Below are 18,915 nucleotides of genomic sequence, written 5' to 3'. Positions count from 1 at the left end.
CCTACAGTGCAGACTTGAGCATGTTTGCTCCCCAGGGGTGCCCCGGCATCCAGAGCTGTCTTCATTCTGCTGCTGGAAGCACTGGGAAGCCCCTGGGGCCTCGGGCTCCTCTGGGACTTCACTGTTCTCTCCTGCCTTGCCTCCTCTTGTATCTCTTGGATGAACGTACTGCTGTGCCTTCGACACAGTTGTCAGCATGCCTGTCCTGGCAGTGTGACCTCGCGCAGACCCACAGAAGAGCTGCAAGAGGCCTTGGAGAACATTCCCGAACCAAGTATCTCAGACTCGGGCATGCCTCTCCCCAGGAACCCAGGCTGTGTCTAGGCAGGAGGCTGCTGGGGAGTGGCAAGGGCTGCGTATGCTCCTTCTGAGTACATTTTCCCAGGTGGGGCATTTTTAAGGTGAGCTGTTGACATAATCGCTAAGTCTGGAAAGGAAAGATGCTAGAGCAGTGTGAGAATAAGACCCTGAGACAAGCAGAGGAGGCAGCAGTCCCTGGGGGGTACTATATGCTGCCCCCTCCAACCCAAGTATGTCCCACGTCCTGCTCCCCAAGCTCTGCCTCCCAGAGGTAAGGCCCCAAGATTTTGATGTCAGGGGTCAACACAGCCATTCAGGGGACAAACTGATGGAGTACAAAACTGATTCAAAGATGGTGGGCAGGAGACCAAGATGTTGTAGAAGGACGTGGAGCTCACATCCCCCACAAGAACATCAGAAGTACATCTACATGTGGAACAATTCAGAGTGCCTGCTGAAAGTTGCCAACAGATCTTATACTAGCAAAGCTGCAAGAAAGATCCCCAAGTAACCGGGTAAGACAAAAGGGGAAAAAAAATGTAGGGAGGACACAATTTTTATACTGAATAAAACACACATCATGCAGGGACAGAAAACCCTGCACAAGTTTATTCAGTAAATGTTTCGCACAGTGTGTGTGACTTTGGATTTTGCTGCTATATTTGAGGGAAGAGATGGAGGTGGGGCTGATTTACCTTCATCCTTCTCTCCCCTTTAAGGACTTCAGTAGAAAATTCTCAGAAACACCAAATTTTCCAGCTTTCTTGAGATATAATATTGACCTATAATATTGTGTAACGTTAAGGGTCATGTTGTGCACACAGTTTCTAATGGCCCCATTTTACAGATGAGAAAACAGAGACCCAGAGAAAACAAAGAGTAGAAGCCGACTGGATCCCAAGCCCCTGAGCCCCATGATCAATGCTCTTTCCAGCAAAGTACCACCCAAATTTAGGAGGCCCCCACACAGGGGCCAGGAACGGTCTCCAATTTAACTCATCCTGACCAGTGACTGGAACAGCACGCTACTGAGAGGCAGCCTTAATTAAATGCTTTTGATGAGTACGGTGATGGTCTGGGATTCCAGCCAGGGTTCAGCTGATACTGCGGCCTTGATCCTTCAGGGAAGACCCCTTCCTCCGAGGATGACATGTGTGGAGCACTGAGGGAAGACCAGGACCCTACGGTCCAACCTAGCCAGCTCACCTACTCCAGTCATCACCCAGACAGCAGATGTGTATTCAGAAGTCACCCTCTCCTTCCAGGGATGGCTCTGGTGATCGCCACAAAGGGGACACTATGGTTTTCAGCTTACAGATGGCTGCACAGCCCAGCCCCACCGAAAAGCCTGAAGTGGCAAGGAGGAGGTCAAATGCCAGCAACAGAGGCCTCCCTGAGGCCTCACACAGGTGTACACCACAGAAACAGGCATTCATCAGGCATTCCCCTGACGGGAAGGGGAGGGCACTCATTCCAGGGAAGTGAGCTGAGTGTCTGGGTCGTAACTGGGAGCTGGTGAGATGTGGCTGACGTCCTTCAGGGGGAGGATGAGCAGGACGCTTCCTCACAGGCCAGGCGACTGTACGGCAGAGTCACAATGCCTTCAGTGCTTCTCGGGCCTCGATCTGAACCCAAATACAACTCTATGTATCAAAGGTCATTTCTGACTCTCATAAGGAGTAACCAGAACTGAAAACACAAGTCAGGAGAAAAAACCCCAGAAATGTAGACCTTGGAGAGAGAACCTGAAAATCAGAATCAAGGAAGAGTCAACCTCTCTTTCAACAGAAAAAAAAAAAAAAAAAAAATCATTTACTCTAGTGACACTTCAGTGTCACGTGCTTCTTAAAGCTTATCTTTCTGAACTGAACGTAAAAAAAGCAATTGTAAAACCGTAAGTTCTGCTGGTTCAGCCAACTTAATGACAAAAAGAAATCCAAGAGCTTCTCATAGCTGCAAGCAGAGCCCAGTACCGAGCATCTTGAATTGTTCCAAGATCCCAACCCCCAGGCTGGAATTGAGAATGATGTACGAAGCAATATAAAAACATCATTTTCCATTTGGCGCCGAGAAGGGGGTATAACGCTTTGGAGGTTAAACTAAACAGATGAAAAGGGAACAGTACAGAGATCCAAACCTTGCTCCCCTGTGCCCCTTGGACACATATACACCCCACAAGGGGGGCACCCAGAGATGCAGGTGGTACCAGAGAAGCCAGAAATCTGGGCTATGTTTTGGGCCTCCGGTTCTGTGCCGGAATCAGCCAGGTCAATCCCAATGAACTATTACAGTCTTGATTATCACTACCCAAGAATCAACTTAGGCAAACACCGATATTCCATAAAGAATCAAGAGTAAAATGCAGGTTTTCTAAAGCATTTTGAGCTCCTCTCAAAGAGGCCTGGACAAGAATCCAGAGTGAATATATGGTGTGGCCAGGGAAAGAGCTTGGGTTTCAGGTCAGGGTTCCAAGCCACTTCCTACAATTTACCATCTGGGGAACTTTAAGCCCATCACCAACCTCACTGAGCCAGTTTCTTCCTCTTTAAAAATGGAATGAGAGCCTTCAAAGTGATTAGGAAAAATTTAAAAATCGTTAACTCAGCTGGTAGACTTCTGTCACCTCTAAGGTGCTCCTACAGAAGTAGCTGTGCTGTGGATGAGGAAGATGCTGATACAATGAGGCAGGGCCTCCACTCCTCGCTCATCTCAAGGCCACGATCATGCTACATCAAGTGGAACCCAGGACACTGGAAATATGGACCAGATCCATCCAGAACTGAGGATTAAGATGAGCATGGACACACCCAGCCAAGTGCCCCATGCCCAAAACCAGGGAACCATCTTCCGTCAACACCCAATGGTCACGCTGCTGGGATGCACATCTGTGAGCCAAAAATATGCTAAAACACAAATGCTGGAGCACTGCCCCAGCTCCAGCCTCCAGCCCACTGACCACAGGCACAATCATACCCCAATGCCTCCAACCCGTCTCCTATAGGCCCTGCCAGGACGGAGACCAAAAGTCACGGAGGCAATCAAGCATATGATCACTTTGATGGTCCTCTAGCAGCAGTAGTTGGTTGGAGACTAAAGTAATTGCTAGAATTTTGAGTGAGTTAAGTCTGGCAAAAGAGCCAAAGATGGTTGTGACATATACTAAGCAAAGAGCAGCACAAGAGGCAGGTTTTTGGGAGGGAAAGAGAGCTATGCAAGGAAATTAACTCCAGAGCAGTTTGCAGGGAATCAGGGGCTCCGGGCTCATTATTTCAATCTTGGCAGCTGTCACTCACTGCCAGAAGCCGTTTAATCCTGCCCCAGAGCTTTCAGAAGCACTATAAATCAAGGCCCACAACTGGCCCTTCAATGTTGAGTTCAGGAGTTATGGGCATCCACCAGCTGGTAGGGCACAAGCTTCTCCTATATGGCGTGTGCCCTGGGCAAGAAGAACGTGTAGATAAATACAAATACCCAGACAGCCAGGTGACAAACAGATCTATAGCATTAGCCCGACTGGGTTTATAGGAAACAAGTGTGCAGTTCAATACTGTTCATGTGGTTCATGGGAGACTCTTGGGCAGTGATGGATAATGTAATTCTCATCCTCCTTAGGGTTTCCAGAGATGAACAGACAATGTAGGAAAAAACCAGTAATAAGGTACTACCAGAAGAAGGGCTGGGAGATTCGAGATCCCCCTCCTCCATGTTCTCAAAAGAAAAGTCAGCATCTGGCCAGGTTAAGAAATTCAGCCTGCCCAGGAAGTGATTTTTTTCTCTTTACATCATTCTCTAAACAAGCAAGCTAACAACCCAGACTGGAATTATAGAAAGACTGCACCAGTCAAATGAGACATCTGGGTGTTCAGATGATAAGAAATGCTAAGCAGTCACAACAGTAATTAATAATAAATTCTTTTCTTTCCCCTTGAGCTGAATAATCTGCAATGCTTAAGTTCTCCATCTCACTGGATCTTCACGACAAAGCTCTGAAGCGGGTATTCTTAGCCCCCTGGTCAGGATAAGGAAAAGGCTCAGAAAGGGTTCGCACGTCTCCAGGCAGGTAACTCCTGGAATGTTTGTAATTCTGATCTTACAAAAACAAGAACACAAATGGAAGGACAGGCGCCAGGAGTCAGGTGATGCCCGGGCGGCACCTCCCTCAGCATAGAGACTCCTAGAGGCAGGGGTGTGCTGAGGACCACTCCCCTCCCAGCCATGAGTAGACAGCTATTTCATCAGATCCATTTGATCATAATGATGCTGGGGGAGGGGACACATCACAGCCCTGGATGAGAGCAACTGAGACCTCCAACCCGTGGCTCACCAGCTTCAATGCACTACCGGAAAGTGCCTTAGGTGACAGGTGCCCCAAGGGAGAGAAGCCAGGCTTCTGGCCAGTTCCAAGAAGATAGGTTCCTACAGTACAGCTAGTATTAACTGGATACCTTTTTGTCCTTAGGCCTGTCCCTACCAATTGAGAACACTGCCACATCTCAACAGCAGTCTTGCAACTCCAAATAAGATCTCTGCCCATCCAGATGGAAGAGAGCAGAGACACAAAATAAACCCAAGAGGCAGAGGCCTGGACGTAAGGGTCAAGCCAGGCGTCTTGACAGAACTCCTGGCAGTCCCCATTTGCTGGGCCTCAGGGCCTCCCCAAGCAATACACTTTCTAATGAGTCTTTCTTCCTTTAGAGTAGCTGTGACCTAAAAGCCTTAGGTGGAGAGCCGCTGATACAGCTTCATCGTAACACAGCACTGTATATTAAGGCTCCGATGCTACACCGGGAAACGTGGGGACTGACATCTGGCCACATGCTTGAAAAGGCCTGATGGGTTATTTTTGCCTGGGGGCTTCAGCCGCAGAAGACCACTCTCCATGCCCTTGGTCAGCCCATGCCCTGTCAACACTCAGTAGGCATTCAGACCACCCTCAGCTGGTTCACAATGGTGGTCTCTTCAAGACAACCTAAGGCAACAGGGCATATGCCAGGGCTGAAGTTCAGATGTCTGCCCTGGCACAGCACTACCCGTGTTAGAATACTGAAATACTTTTTACATGTAAGTAGGTTCTGCTCCAAACTCTTGCATGCCCACCACCATGACCCTGACCCCTCCCCTGTGACCCCAGACCTTCCCAGCAACTCAAGGGTCACCACCTGGTGGGGTAGGTGGATGCCTCTTCAGGACCGAATCGGTGCCCAGGCTGTGCAGCTGAGAAAGGACAGGAATCCCCTCCCTGCATGTGCCCCGTCCATGACGCTACAGCTGGGCTCATCCCCACCGCGGTGGAAAGACCGGAGGATCCAGCTTTGCTGAGAAGTAGCTGGGACCACACTATCTATTGTTCTCCACGGGGTGAGAAGGGGTCACCCCCCCCACTCTCCTCTTCAGCCAGGGATCCTCCCTTCATTCCCACTGGGATTGGGAATACCGGAGGAGGAACGATAACCCTACATGTATTGTAACCTTGGCCTCTACGTAAATACCCACTTGTTTTTGAGGAGAAGACCAAAACAGAAGCAGCAGCTCCTGGCTCCACCTCTGGAATTAAAAATCTGGTTGGTATCATCCACTAGACATTTCACACACTCTCTGGCCCAACAGCCAAAAGCCACTGCTCCCCCAGTGCTGCCCCCACAGAACCACAGACAGCACACAGCACTCCAGGGCCCTCAACTCTCAATTAGCCTGATGTTTTCCAACTGCAGGTTATGACCCATGAGCAGATCACAGAATCACTTTAATAGTTCACAATTGGCATTTTTCAGCTGAAATAGAAAACAACCTAGCAGCACAGAAAATAGAAAGCGTTGCATATAGGATATGCTGCTACATGAAACCTTTCACTACATACATGGATGGGCGTGTTGGGTTGAAGAAGAAAATGGATCTCTCGTTGTGGGGCCCAAGGAAAAAAGTGTGGAAGCCCCTGATCTAGCTAATTCCACCCTATCGATGATGACGAACCCGGGACCAGAGAAGCAGTGTGACCTATACCAGGAGCATCGAGGTGGCTTCTAGTCCGCAGCCCTCACTTCTAAGTGGCTGTGGCTCTGGAGGCAGGTGTCGGGTTTCCTGGACACTCAAGTAGCTGGCTCTTCAGCCCCCAAGAGCTGCACTCAAGCAGTCTCTAGTGCCGTTATGACTTTCGCCTGCAGACTAAACCTTAGCACTGGACCTCCTGACTCTGACCAGGACACTCTAAGAGAGACATACTTCCAGGGCTGCCAGGCCCACAGCCAGGTGGGGGGGCGGGGGTGAGGTTTGGGCCCAGCCTCCACCATGAGCAGCCTCACCTGCACCTCCAAAGTCCCTAAAGACACCAGGAAACCGGGGGGCCATGGAACCTGGGCCCTCCCTCAAGCTGAGGCTTCAGCAAAGGAACTAGAGCTCTTTAGCCAGCCTCCCCGTCCCCACAGGCCCATCCTGCATCCACTGGGAAAATAAGGAGAGCATGACCTTTGGGAGAGCCTGAGACAGGTGACAGGCTCCTTCTCATCACATTAGCTCACTCGATACAGAACACAGCAAAGCCCCATGATACAGGTGCGTAGATGGAGACCACACACGCACGCACACACGCAGAGCTATCCCTTCTAGTACGTTTATTCTATTCTAAGTAGTTCATATGATACATTATTCAATCTCACCATCAGCTCAATAAAGTAGATGCTACTGTAATCTCCACGTTGCAGGCAACGTGGACCCCCTGCACTGCCAGACCTTGAGCCTTCAGGCGCTGCCTCAGGGGAGGTCCAGAGGCTGTCAAGGAAGGAGCCAGAGTGAGGAAAGCAACCCCAGAGCTTAGGGCAATGGCTGCTTTAACCAGAAGGGGCATTTTTTAAAATATGTTGTCAGGAAGCAACCTAAAGTCCATCAACAGAGGAATGGATAAAGAAGATGCGGTACACAGATACAATGGAAAATTACTCAGCCATAAAAAAGGACAAAATAATGTCATTTACAGCAACACGGAGGGACCTCGAGATTGTCATACTGAGTGAAGTCAGACAGAGAAAGACAAATATCATCTGATATCACTTATATGTGGGATCTTTAAAGAGCCTACAAATGAACTTATCTACAAAACAGAGTTACAGATGTCGAAAATAAACTTATGGTTACTGGGGTGTAAGGGGGAGAGGGATAAATTGGAAGATTGGGATTGACACAAACACACTACTATATATAAAATAGGTAACTAATAAGGACCTACTGTATAGCACAGGGAATTCTACACAATATTCTGTAATAGCATATCTGGGAAAAGAATCTAAAACAGAGTCGATATATGTATCTGTACAACAGATTCACTTTCCTGTACATCTGAAACTAACAACACTGTAAATCAACTATACCAATAAAATTTTTTTTTTTAACTATGTTATCAATTTTGACCACTACAAACAGCCCAGATAAGGAAGAGCTAAAGCTCTTGGATCTTTGAACTTGGGCTTGTTAATTATAGGGTAGGGGATCTGGAAAGGACCATAGAGCACATATGATTAGATACCTTCATTTTACTGATGAGGAAACCAAGGCTGCTATGTGCCTCACTGTGCTCAAGGTCACACAGCCAGTAAGTAACAAAGTTGAGACGAAACCCCAGGGGGCCTGGATTGGTGCTTTGAGGGTCTGTCCATCATGATTTGTCTTTTCTCTGTGCATGCTGCTTCAGCAAAATTATGTGTTGATGTGTATATCTAGAGCCTGGTCCACAGCTGATATGCTACACCCTAATAATCGTGGGATCCTAAGGGAGGCTCAGCTGCCCAAATTTCCACCAGAGACTGTGCCAGCCTCCCGAGTACTGGGATTTTTTAAGTAAGCACCTTAATTTTGTGTGACTGACTTCAGCATCCACTGGCGGCAGCTTCTAAGTTTAGAATTAACATCCGAGGCAGTCTGTTGCACCAAAGTTTACTTGCTCAGAAGATGTGGTCAGAAACAGTAAAACTGACATGCATAGAAGTTTCTTTATACCTTAGTAATACTGAAATGCAAAACTAGAGCCTCTCAAAGAAACAAAGCTTTAACCATAATACACTTCAAAATTAACTACAGTAGTCAAGGACCATCCAGAATTTTTCTAATAAAAATTCAGACGTATTCCCATCCTTATTCTCACTTGCCAATGCAATTCCCTAGACCTGACGGTGCTCCAGACACTTGTCACTACCCAATCTAGAGCTTTAGTAATTAATCTTTCGGGGGTACTAACCTGTACCGTACTTTACCTTCGTACAAGTTGAAGCTTCTATTAATTTCAATAACCTCCTCCTTTGCCTATTCCAATTAGTTGCTTATAGTCCACATTACACACATCTCTCCTACACTCTGCATCTTCAGTTGGGCCAGGAGGAGGGAGGGAGGAGGCCTCTTGCTGAGGGCAGCTTAACCAAGTAGACACTGCAAAGCAGTAACATAGTGGGACTCACAACTGATGTTTACACACAACTTTCCATCAAAATGCCTTAACGTCCCTTGCCAGAACAGATGGAAAAAAATTACTCTTATGCCCTGAAATTTTCCATTCTTGATCTCAGCCCAAAGGTGACTTTTTTATTTTTAAACTTGAGCAAAAAAAAAGTTCAACTATTTTTGATTCATGCCTGGGCTAAAGAAACACACTTTGTTCTTGTTAAAGCAAGGCAAGTTTTTTTTTTTTTTTAAACACGTAGGTAGCTCAAACAGCTGAGCTTCAAAAGCCGAAGCATTCCAACCAGCTAGTGTTCACAGAGGCAGCACCTTCGCTGTAACTGCAAAACCAACAATCAAGAGCCAAGGCGAGAGGGAGCTGGGATTCCATTTTCTATTTACCTTGTCTTCAGTTCCAGTAAATGCTTTAAAGAACTGCATGGAATTCCAAACTTTTAAGCTGGGTGGTCGGGACTGAAGCTTTTCCTCCTCTCTGGGTGCTAAGGAAACCCAAGGGCTCGTGCAACTCCAGGGAGAGGTGACAGGTCCCCTGACTGCCTCTGTCCCCAGGCCTCGCTCACCTGCTCTGCTCACCCATCCTATCCAAGTCCAGCCCCACCTCCCAGCCCTCTATTCCTTCTCGTCTAGCTCCATCAGCTATTCTCAGTCTCCACGGAGAAAGAGACGTGAAATGCTTGAATAAGAATTAGGAGAACAGGGCTTCCCTGGTGGCGCAGTGGTTGAGAGTCCGCCTGCCGATGCAGGGGACACGGGTTCGTGCCCCGGTCCGGGAAGATCCCACATGCCGCGGAGCGGCTGGGCCCGTGAGTCATGGCCGCTAAGCCTGCGCGTCCGGAGCCTGTGCTCGCAATGGGAAAGGTCACAACAGTGAGAGGACCGCATACCGCAAAAAAAAAAAAAAAAAAATTAGGAGAACAGAGCACCCTTTATCCAACAAGGCTAGGTCACCCCATGCACCTCCCTGCTCCTTGATGGATGCCCTGGCTTTCAGTTGCAAGATTCTCCTCTCCACTCTCATCCTACCCTAACATACACGTGACACCCACTGCAGGCCCAGGGGACAGCCCACGGTGAAGGCACTGCATCCATTCATCCTTCTGTGAGGCTGTGTGGCACTCACATGGTAAGACCCCAGGCCCTAGCCTAGGCTCTGCCAGTTGTGAACCGTGTGCCTTACCACTCTGCAAACCGGGGCTGATCATGTCTGTCCTGCTTGTCCCATACTTTTATTAGAGAATCAGGGGGAATCACAAATATGAGCATACTTTGTAATCAGACCCCAATATAAACACATATTCCTATTAATAGGCACATGGCGCAGCAGTGTGGTATGTTCCTTTAGGATTAAGTCCAAGAGATACTGCCAGTAAAAGAAAGTGAATTTTTCAGGGCAGAAAACAAGGCACTGAAAGAGAACAGAGACTGGGATCTATAGGACTCCAGCAAAGGATGAGTTCAGTGATGGAGCAATCTGTGAGGGCTTCCTGGAAGAGGCGGCTTTGTAAACAGCCTGGAGTAGCTCTCACCACATTGATCAAAGGCACTTCAAGAGATGTCGCTAGCCTAGACCGAGAGCTCTTCAAGGGCAGGCGACCTGTCTTGTTATGTCTGTTTTCCCAGCCTTTTCCTGGCCCTGCGTCGCCTCATAACAGAGGAGTGTTGAGTGAATGAAAGAATGAACAGAGCCCCGAACGAACAAGTTGGACACCTGGGAGAGGAGGAAGGAACCCCAGATAGGGACAATGTGTCAGGAGGGCTTGTTCAGGTCAGTGTGTAGACCAGGCCAGGTGGAGTGGGGTTTGTGGCGGGGGGGGGGGGGGGGGGGGGGCGCAGATGAGAAAGGAGAGATCGAAAAGGCAAGGGGGGTCTGAGGGCAGAGGAGCTCAGGCTTCTGGGCACAGTGGGGAGGAAGGAGGGGGAGGAAGGGGAGTTCAGAGTGACATCATGAAATCAGCACTTGGGAGATTAATCTGGCAGCTGCACTCAGGGCAGCCTGAAGAAGGGAGTGAAGTGAACGTAGAGAGCAGCCAGGCGGCAACTGCAATAACTCAGGCAGGTGGTGAGAAGGGCCGGGGTGCCACCGCCTCCCCCAGCCGAGTCACACTTCTGGCAGCACCATCTCTACGACAGTGGGAGCCCCATCAAGGGCCATGATCGGTGGCTGTCCTCGCTGGCTGGACCTCAGATGTCCTCTGGTCCTCCCGCCCAACACCCGGCACCGGCTTCCTGCAAGTGGTCACCTTCCCCTTCCTGAATCCCTGCAGCGCGGAGCCAGGCCATTTTTAGACGACAGCTCCCAGAGTACACACTCCCTTAAAGGAGATAAACACTGATGAGGCAGGGACAGAGATTTCTCGGCGGAGCACCATTTCCCAAAGTGGTATCTTCTCAACAACTGAAGAAACGAACAGGTTAATGTGACAGTTAAAACTACAATACAAAGAGGGCAGAGAAAAAAGTGTGCAAGAAGAGGCTGGCGGGTTCAACCCACATTAAAACCATGCTGAGAAGTAAATCCCAGTGGTTTAAGAGCTGGGGGAGGGGAGCTCCAACATCAGCCTACCTTGATTCCACTCAGTCCCCTGCCACTTACCAGCCTGTGACCTTCGGCCACTGGACTCTGTGAGTCAATTATCCCCATCTGTAAAGTGATGTTAACGATCGTTCCCACCCAACGGAAGAGTCGTGAGAATGAAATGAGTTGATCAGCACAGCACTTAGCACTGGGCCTGATGGATACGTGGCCAGGACCTAGTAACTATCAGGGTTCTGTGCTAGAGGTTGTCTGCTGAAGCATAAACTGTCTCTAACATCCGAGGCTTATGAGCAAGTCCACTGCACTGCGGCTGTTCCGCAGCAGGTGCGGCGATGCGAGCTCCCACCCCCACTGGAATCCCAAGATGAAATATGCCTCCCCACAGCCCTAATTCTCTTATCAGGGGACACACAGAACGAGCCGATGCCTCTTCCCCATTACAGACCTTCAGATACGGCAAGGCAGCTGCTGCGTCTCCACAGACTAGTCTATTCTCTAAATCTCTGTGCTTCTCTCTTGCTTCACTTCTCTTATGTTCACCTGCTGCACAGAGAAGATTAGGCAGCAGAGATAGGTAAATAAGAAGAAAATACTTTTTTAATGGAATAGCAAAAAGAGGCCTCGAAAAGTATTGCCTAGGAAAGGATCCCATGGGCTCTGAAGACCTGTTTAAATGGAATCCCACTGCCATAAAGCTGCAGCCCTTTGGGCAATGTCCCTGCATCCCACCCCCAGGAGCCCTGCCCCAGGGAAGATGGGGGCTTCACATCCCCCTGGTGTCCAGGGCAGCCACCTGAAAAGTCTCATGGCAGAAACACTTCTCGCCATGCACGAATGCTGTGGGAAGCACTTGAAAATAAAGTTTCCAGTTACTGCTGGCATTTTCTGAGTGTCCTGCTGGCTGCAGCTGTCCCACGGAAAGCAGATGACATCATCCACAGGCCTGACCATGCTTAGTTCCAAGGCTTGGCTGGGCCCACGTCACTGGGGAGGGGGGACCTGCCATTTCCTCCCTGAGACCAGCGCTGCTCAGGTTCACAACTGCCCTTCCTGGGTAGAATTCCATTGTCATGACTTGGACTCACACCAGGAAAGATCCAGAAGCTTTTCCAAGGTCCAGGACAACCCCATTGGACAGCTTCTAAAATCTTACCGTGTGCCAAGCATTGTCCTGGGTCCAGGCCAAGCCCAGATGAGACCTACCCCCCCCAAATTCTCACTGTACTCATTTCCCAGAATGAAAAAAAAATACACTCTTGCATTTCTCAGCCAGAGAGAGAGAGAGAGAGAGAAGAGAAGGGAGATAAAAGGGGAAGGAGAGAAAGAAAAAGGAGAAGAATGTGTGGGTACAAAGTGAAAAGAGGAGAGGCGAAGAGGGAAGGAGGGAGAAAGGGAAGGAAGAAGATGTGGACACCCCACCAGGTTCCTACCATCCCCCCCCCCCACTCCCCACAGTGCAAGGCACTCGGGCCCTGGGACAGTACTGGCAGGTCCTGTCTTCTGGGAGAGCTGACCAAGAGGACAGGACACGGGATGCCTGCAGGGCACTGTAACAGATTGGGCCTGAGCCCTGAAGTAGAGTTCAAGTTCAATGCAAAATTCAGATTTCCCAAGGGCCGGGATTAGGTTAGTTGGGGATAGGATTTGCAGGCTGTATCTGACCGAAATCCGTATCTGTCAGCGTATTAAGCACACTCAGGCCCGTCTCAAAGTCAGAACCCTGCCATCCATCACCACCCTAGAATGGGAGGCCTAGCCAGAGCCTTGCTACCTACAACTGACCCCTCTGGCTGGCGGCCTGCCTTTCAGCCATCCCAGCCCCCTCCTTATAGAACACCCACACTCCCCCACCAGCTTCCAGATGAATGTATGTAGCTCCTGAACACATACAAGTCCCCGGAGTAACTCTCAGCAATTATGACACAGTCCCCTCACATTCACTTCAGGAGCTAATAGGAAACTGCAGGACCCCTCCACAGGGACAGGGAGGTGGGGGAGAGATGTAGTCTCCAGAATCAAAGCAAGTGCAGGGAAAAGGGAAATCAAGACCCTTGCAAAAACTATCTAATGGAACCCTCAGAGCACACCTGTGGGGTCAGATTACACAAGAGGAAACCAAGAATCTGAGAGGCTAAGAAGTAACTCAAGGTCACACAGCCGTGAAATGAAAGACTGCCTGGCTTCCGCATGTTTTTTCTGATACATTATAATGCAATCATACAAAACTGTGCAAATTAACATTTTTAATGTTTTCTTTGATGTATCCTTAGTCAGCATTGCTATCTCAATGTTTCTAATAAGAACCTGTGAAAGCACATACCTAATGGTGAGCAGTGTATGCTCAATTTCAATTATATTTTTCATTTCTGGATGTTCTATTTGTTTGTATTCAAATTTGTATAGATTTTTTTAAATTAGTATAGTGTTTCCCACTCATTTTTTTTCAACAACTTGTTTTACTTTATTAACGTTTTAAGGACACTATATGAATATATCCAACTGGTCTTCTATCTGAAACCCTTGGGGGTCTGATTCTTCTGTTTGTTGTTTCTGCTGACTTTCATTCATGGGGACTTGCTGCCTCATCTGTTCTGTAACTGAGGGTAAAAACTTGCATCAGAATGGCTGGGTTTTACCTATAGGAATCTTTCAGGGCTTGAGCTATGAGTACAGCCCTCCAGAGATGATTCTCATTTGCTTCAGACACGATGGGGTGCTACCAACCCCAAATTCTATCAGACTAATTTCACAGCTTGGAGTTTCTTGGGCCACACAGGTAGTACCAATTCAAAGCTGAACTGCATGAATGCAGATCTACGATTATAAATTCTCACAGGAGACCCTGCTTCATCCTCCCACCACCAAGCCAAAGTCGAAACACGCAAGTCCCCTGGTGTGTTCCCTTGGCTCTCTGGCAGGTGTCTGCTGACTACGTGTTTTCTGAGGATGGAGCTGGCCTGGAGGGGCTAGTTTTATGCAGGACTCTCACTTCCAACTTCCCAACTGGCAAGGGCCTAAAGTTTGGTCTCCTGGGCCTTGGTAAAGGCCACACGTTCATTCCTGGCTTAAAGTCTGACGTACACTCGGCCTGATTTCTTTTAGACATACCCGAGTATTTCTCAGAGCCTGCCTCTGTGCCATTTCCTGTAGCTAAATGAACACTGGGCACACCTTCCTCTAGTCTCAGAAGCCCAGAGTTCCCAGGGCCCTCAAAGGTAGAAGCTTTAAAAACTGAAATTTTGACTTTATTGGGAAAGAAAAAAAAAGCAGCAGCGAGGTTTTAATGACCTACAAGACTAATAGTAAGGAAGAAAAGTGCACGACTGTGTGCAGTCAGCAGTTTCTAGGAAGGAGCATCTGAGTATTACAAAGAAGGAAGAACAAAGGCGGAAACAGAACGGAGCAGAGTAGATGTGAGAGGAATCTACAACGAATGCAGAGAAATTCCTGTGTCACTGTATTTTGCTTTGTTATTCATCTGTGGCTCAGCAAAATAAAGTGACATTTTCAGCCTACACACACACACACACACACACACACACGATGTGGGCCTTTTAAGTTGGAAATAAGTGCAAATAAGTGCATTGTTAGACAATTTAATTTTCTAAAGAAACCGCGCTGCACCAGACACCTTACATAGGTAGGAACCACTCTAGTTTCCCAAATGCTTTCATAGCCATCACTCACTTCACCCCCAAAACCCTCCGAGCTTCATTTTGTAGCTGTTAACAGGCAACTTTCTGATAACTAGTCCTCTGCACTTCTTACCACCTAGCACTCCTTCCTCTCAATAAACGAACATCCATTAATCAGTAACACACTAACACACACACGTCAAATATATCTACAGGTCCACAAGCCCTTACCCTGGGGCAGGATTCATGACTATTTCAGATTTTAGAAAGTAAATCAGGCGTACCTGTGGGGTTTGGGCCACATGCTCCAGCCACACGCACTCCCATTTCTGCAGGGACACGACTGGCTCTTTGGACTGAGCAGGATGAGCAAAGGCCATCATCAGCCCCACATCAGCTCAGGGCAGGTTTGCCTCCACAATATGTAAAAACTCTCACTTCTCAGAGCTTTGGGAATTTCGGAATTGTGAACGAGGGGTTGTGGACCCAGATAAATGAGTTCTCTCTCAAAATGCCTACACTGAAATCCACCATGCCCAAATCTTGGGACTGCATCTCAAAATCCGCACTCCAGGGCTTCCTTCGTGGCGCAGTGGTTGAGAGTCCACCTGCCGATGCAGGGGACATGGGTTCATGCCCCGGTCCAGGAAGATCCCACACACTGCGGAGCAGCTGGGCCCGTGAGCCATGGCCGCTGAGGCTGCGTGTCCGGAGCCTGTGCTCCGCAACGGGAGAGGCCACAACAAGGAGAGTCCCGCGTACAGCAAAAAAAAAAACGCACTCTGGTTCTCAGAAGGGGCAGAAAAGAACAGCGACCAGGAGAGGTGCAAAGCACTGGGATGGGTGATGGCCAGAGAGCGCCTGGCCAGGCCTGGGAGCCTCGGGTTCACAGTGCATCCACGAGAGGAGGAAAAGGGCACGAAACCGCAGAACAAGTCAGCAAATGGCTCCAAAAGATGCTTGGCAAAGTCTCAGGTAGGGCAGGGTCGGCACAGGGTGGGTATGGCAATCAGTAAAGCTAGACCCTAGCCTCAGATTTGTGCCTCACATGTAATGTGAGGCAAAGCTTCAGCTTCCTCTCCTGCAGTGTGAGAGAGCTGGGCCACACCATTATTTCGCAAATGGCAGGACGTAGCCCACTAGTTGATCATGAAATCTGCTTAATGCGCTGTGAACAGTATCTTTTGGAACAGAACAGAACAAACATCAAGTTGGTCCATGTGGTAAGAACAGCCATTATTCCATTAACTTTCGTTTCTGTGATTACATATATACACGTAGGTAAATAGAACGATGTTTTATATAGATATACGGACATACACACATAAATAGAATCCAAGACAGTATATACATATACGTATATATAATATACACATTACACATATATACACAATGTACAGTGTGTTTCTTACTGTGGGACTTGGTCTAAAATCTTTCAAATTTACTGTGTGTTGGGCTGCATCCCCCAGGCCTGCAAGACCTGTACTTACCCAGCTTCAAGACTGAAGAAAGAGCCTGGAGTCAGTGACAGAGACATCAGTGGTTTAATGGATGGGGGAGCTTAAACATCTGAAGCAAAGTCCTGGAGCGACACCCCACCATGTGCGGTGAAGGCAGAGCAGGACGTGGCTGCAGCCTTCGTTCCCGGGGGCAGGGGGCGGTTAGGAGTTATAAGGGTAATTGACATCAGGTTGGCTCATCAGTTACTAGGAAAGTTCACAGAAGGGAACACCCCTCACGGCCCCTTTGATAAGAACAATCATCAGCTGGGAAAGGGGGAGGCACGTAGGAAGGTCAGTCAGGTGAGTAGCATGAAACAAGCACTGGTGGAGCAGGAGAATTAGAGAGCAAGAAAACAGCCATCTTGGAAGGCTTGACCATACATTCCCCCCCCTACATAACCTGCATGACCCTTACATCCTTGGTCCACCCCTCTTCTGCCATATCCCTGGAGTCATGTATGTAGGGGGCACTGCCACCAGATACCACACACACAATGCAGATAGCAGCAGCCAAGAGGATCAAGAGTACGATACCTAGGGCTTCCCTGGTGGTGCAGTGGTTGGGAGTCCGCCTGCCGATGCAGGGGACGCGGGTTCGTGCCCCGGTCCGGGAAGATCCCACATGCCGCGAAGCGGCTGGGCCCGTGAGCCATGGCCGCTGAGCCTGCGCGTCCGGAGCCTGTGCTCCGCAACGGGAGAGGCCACAACAGTGAGAGGCCGGCGTACCGCAAAAAAAAAAAAAAAAAAAAAAAAAAAAAAAAAAAAAAAGTACGATACCTAGTATGCTGGGTACACCTTGTATACCCAGCATGCTCAGAACAGTCATTCACCAGCATGTGGGCAAATTCTGCAGCCAAGTGCTTACGGGGTCAATGGAGAGGCAGTCAATGGCAAAAGTGCTGTGTCCAGTTATAAGGAAGGTAAGGCCACCCCTGGTTTTCACAACCCCAGAGCCACCCCTATGTGGAAGGCAAGGCCCCGACTCTAAAAGAAACACTATTGGCCTAGCCAGGTGTCAGCAATCACATTAAAAGTCGGAATGCACTGAAAGTCTGATTAGCAGAATTAGAATTTAATACCCACTGAAACAGTCTTTTTCTCTCTAAAATTACCCTCATCTCCACCAAACATAACCAATTCAAGACTAATTTGCTTGTAAATTAAGTCTGGTCAATTGACCACACAGGCTCCTCCAAACTGGCTCTCATGGAACTCCTCAGATGGAGCCTCAGACTGAATTCCCAAAAGGCCTCTCGAGGCCAGGAAAGCCAACAGACTCCACCTGGGTGGATTTCTCTCTTCTAGGAGGTTCTGAAAATATCGAGATTCCTGCATATGCCAGGAGACAGTTTTTCCCATTTGCCTGATAAGGCTGCTGGGAACCCAGGAGTCTCTAATTTCTCGGAGGAACCAGGCAGAGAGAAAAGGAAAATGTTTCAATTCTACCCACAGGTGTGGTTTACCCAACTCCTGTTAAGTCATCACTAACTTGAGCAAAAGGGCTTCCCTATATCTGGAAAACAGATCAAAACCAGTAATACTCCAGACAAAACCCATAAAAATTATAACCATATACAACAGTTCACTCAGTAACAAATCCTTTTGTTAACTTTTAATGAAGCCATTAGGTTTTCCATTAGGATTCTTTAATTTCTTACCTAGTTCAGCAGTATAATCTGAAATTTATCAGAGACCTGTACTTGTCAAAAGCCCTTCTTATGAATCTTCTTGAAGATGAAGCATCTTCACAAAAGCATCGAAGTACAACAACTATGTATGACGTAAGACTTAAAAAGGCACGGTTAAACACCTGATTACAATGTAATCAATAAAGAGACTTGTTTACAATAACTAAAAAGATGACTGATTATAATCTTAACCCTTAAAAATCTTCATCTCTGGCAAAAACGAAACAATTGTTAACTGTTTGTCATACCAGCATTTCCTCTTTGGAGAACTTACGCTTTAGCCTTCCTCCCCTACGAAAGCAAAGGTAGGCAAGCTTAGAACCACCCAGCAATTAATGTTCCAATAGTTTATCCTATTTGAAATAACCCAGCTAGTCAATGAATTCTCTTCATTTAACTTAGTTTCAAGTTACCAGTATCTACAGAGACTATTATAGACAGACATTCCCAAAACAATTACTCCTAGAGTTTTAAAAGACTTCCCTCATTTTTCTTTACTCTTAGAGATCACGTGGGATTAAAGTTCCTGAGAGCCCAAGTAGATCATTTAAAGTTACAAGCAGAGAAATACCAATTCCTTCTAGAAAGCTAACTTAATTACAAAAGGCTCACTTTCAAAAAAAAAAACAAACAAAAAGCTCACTTTGATACAACAGCAGAGCCATTAGGGGCCACTCTTCTCCAGATCTCCTGGCAGCCCCCATTCATCAAGGACAGCCCCCACAGTGCCCCCCATACCAATGGACAGCCAACGCAGGATTTCCCCTACAACCTTTGGGCTCCATGAGTTAGTGCAACGAAGCAGGACCCTA

The 18,915-nt window shown here is 48.1% G+C and overlaps 1 protein-coding gene across 13 annotated transcripts in view; it reads right to left on the bottom strand.

Moving 5' to 3' along the window:
- The window catches only part of KCNMA1 (potassium calcium-activated channel subfamily M alpha 1), a gene marked incomplete at both ends in the record, with an annotated part of 740,839 nt that overhangs the window by 657,015 nt on the left and 64,909 nt on the right, over positions 1–18,915 (bottom strand). The gene's annotated exons all lie outside the window — the stretch shown is intronic.

The sequence above is a fragment of the Stenella coeruleoalba genome (assembly GCF_951394435.1).
Source record: "Stenella coeruleoalba genome assembly, chromosome: 16".
NCBI lineage: Eukaryota > Metazoa > Chordata > Mammalia > Artiodactyla > Delphinidae > Stenella > Stenella coeruleoalba.
Note: the sequence above shows the minus strand (reverse complement) of the source record. Positions and strands in the feature narration are given on the sequence as shown.